Source organism: Pteropus alecto, unplaced genomic scaffold (genome assembly GCF_000325575.1).
Source record: "Pteropus alecto unplaced genomic scaffold, ASM32557v1 scaffold87, whole genome shotgun sequence".
Lineage (NCBI taxonomy): Eukaryota > Metazoa > Chordata > Mammalia > Chiroptera > Pteropodidae > Pteropus > Pteropus alecto.
The window spans coordinates 17,785,992-17,789,079 of record NW_006443225.1 but is presented as its reverse complement, the minus strand read 5'-3'; positions in this window follow the sequence as shown (position 1 = coordinate 17,789,079).

Sequence of the window (3,088 nt, the reverse complement as noted above, 5' to 3'; positions counted from 1 at the left end):
TCCTTCCTTCCTTCCTTCCTTCCTTCCTTCCATAAGTTAAGTACACAGTGGTAGAAGACAAAGGCTAAAGAGACAGGAAGATACAGTGTTACCTTGAAGCTATGATAACCATGAAACAATTATTTACCTTAAAATGAATAATATTTCTAAAAAAAAGCCACATTGTTGGAAAGGTATGTTATTGATATTTCCCTATGACAGCATGCATTTTTCTACATACAGGCATAATCACTGTGAATGAGTAACATGGATGTGAATTAACTGTAGAATGAGTGATAGAAAAAATTAATCACCAGAAAGCTCTAATGCTCTGAGGAATGCTTTAAATAGTAGACAGAAAAAAAAAAAAAGGCCTGGAATATGGAGATGCCCAAAACTCTAAGCTAAGCTAGTCGTTTTGAAAATTCGAGGTTTTGAAAGTCTTATTCAATTAGCGCAAACACTTCATTTTACGTATATTTCCAATATTTTAAATAGTACGAAAGAGAGCTAAGAAACGTTTACATGCTTTAAATTGCAGTAAATAAAAGCAAAAACAGAATCCTAACAGAAAAATGAGTTCTGACTTCTCAAACATTGTGTCCTATTCATCAACATCTAAAGTAGCATCATATCTGAGCTCGTACCTGACATATGTCACATTGTCCAAGGAGTAACAGCAACTGGAAAACACAGAGTGGTCATAAAACATTGCAGGAGGTAAATATTGATCAAAGTCGTTCTGAATGGTTTGTAATTTTTGTATTTATTTTAAAGTACAAACAAATTAAATACGCCGGACCAAATATCTCTCATAGTATTTTTCTTAGGGAAAAATCGTTTAATCACATTAATGTATGTCTTTTTGGAGTAAAAGATCAAACTCACGTGAGAAAAAAATGAAAACGTGGTTTAGCAAAACACAAATCTGCCACTTCAAAAAAAAAAAATCTGCCACTTCCACCTGTTGCTAATGCCTGGAGTTCTTCGCCAATTAAGTCATTATTTAAAGTTTCTTTAAGTTTCCAGCTAGTGCTCATGCCGTCCATTCGATGGTGACATTTCTTTACTTGAAGAACTTTGCCACCTAACAGTCCCCGTGGACTTGCACTTGGAAGCTCATCGTCTGGTAGCACAGCAGTGCAACAGCCGTAACTAGTTTATCATGGAGTATATGGAACTTCTGTGATAATCATATTTATGTCTTAATTCTGGTTTCCTTTCCGTACTTTATCTTCCTGTTTCTGTGTATTTTGAAATTCTCTCCCTAATATCCTTTTCCTCCCATTGCCATCCCTGCCTCTCTTTTCTATAGGAATCAGTCTAAGTTCCCCTCTGTAAGCTACATAAATGTTGCCTTTTTACTTGACTGGAATTTGCCTCTTCGTTTTTCTTCATCTTTTCAGGCTGTCTGATCATCTCATTCTGAAAATGACTATTTCTTTTACTTTTTTATACAAGGAGTTATTTTCCCCATTACTAACCTTCACCTTCATAGATATAAAAACCCGATTGTGCACCCCGGTCCAGATGAAATTCGAAATTATCAAGTGCAAAATTTGCATTAAAAAATCATAAGACAACAAACAATAGGGCTTTTATGTGATTTTTGTAATTGCATGAAACTAGTTGCTCTGGCAATAATTGTTTGTGCTTCATTAACATGCAAAATGGTTTTACAGACTAACCGACACACAAAAGAAACCATTTTTGACGAGAACCGTGTGCTTTGTTTAATGTTAGACACCATTGTGTTTGCTTTCCTAATATAACAGTTCTAATTAGTACCTAGCACTCAGCCTGAGTTTTTCAGCCTGAACACTCTGAAGGTGACAATCGAGTCACAATTCCATGGCACTCTTTGTCAGTACCTGTCAAAATATAGCTAAGCCTTTAGGAGTTGTGATCTAAATACTGAAGAAAAAAATACTTAGTAGTCCAGAAACAATATGTCTCTGGATAATTTTTAAAAATAAAGTTGCACATTGGCCCCGGCTTAAAAACATAATACCATTAATATTACCCCATTAAATACGGTCCTGACAAAACTGGATTTGTCCTAATAATGTCTTAGTATTGTTTTTATTGCTTGACCTTTGTATATTTGCCAGATTCATTTAATTTTACCTCTTTAGTGAGGTAGCCCAGCTAGATAAACAGCCGAATTTTAAATCAATTAATCTGTACCAGCACTCTTTTCAGAGGTGATTAGCTGCTCATCTTAAAAGTATAAAAAATACTTTTAACAGCACTGAAGAGGTGACTTTATTAGGCAAAAACGGGTAAGGTACCTGTCACAAAGAGCCCAGTTTGATTCTCAGGGGGGCACGTGCGGGTCCCAGTTGGGGTCCAGCTCTAGTTTGGAGAGAATGGAGAGTCCAGTATGGGGAGAGGGTTTTCCAGATCATTGACTCCATGTCCTTCCCCTCGAAGACTGACTAAAAGGCCACTGGACTGTGTAGTGCCACGTTTACTGTGAAATGCTGCCATTCATGGGTCCTGACCCCAAAAACATATCAAACGTAAAATCTGTTACTTTTGGGGCAATGACACAAACGTAGACTGGTTAAAACTTTTATCCGTGACCGAGGTCATAAGAAATTATGTGACTTTTTCTTTCTTTCTTTCTTTCTTTCTTTCTTTCTTTCTTTCTTTCTTTCTTTCTTTCTTTCGTTCGTTCGTTCGTTCGTTCGTTCGTTCTTTCTTTCTTTCTTTCTTTCTTTCGTTCGTTCGTTCGTTCGTTCGTTCGTTCTTTCTTTCTTTCTTTCTTTCTTTCGTTCGTTCGTTCGTTCGTTCTCTCTCTCTCTCTCTCTCTCTCTCTTTATTTTTGGTACTGGGTTGATGTTATTTTTCCCATAAATTCCTAAAATAATTTCTAGAAATATTCCATGTAACTTAGGTTTTGTCTAAAAAGTTGATAAAGTTGCTAATTTTCCAAAACGGATTCATTAAATTAGTAATCTTCCTATTTTTTAATTTTTATATTTTTTTCAGTTATAGTTGACATACAATATTATCTTAGTTTCAGAAGCACGACATAGTGGTTAGGCCTTTATATAACATAAGCAGTGATCACTCTCAGACTAGTGCTCACCTGGCACCATACGCA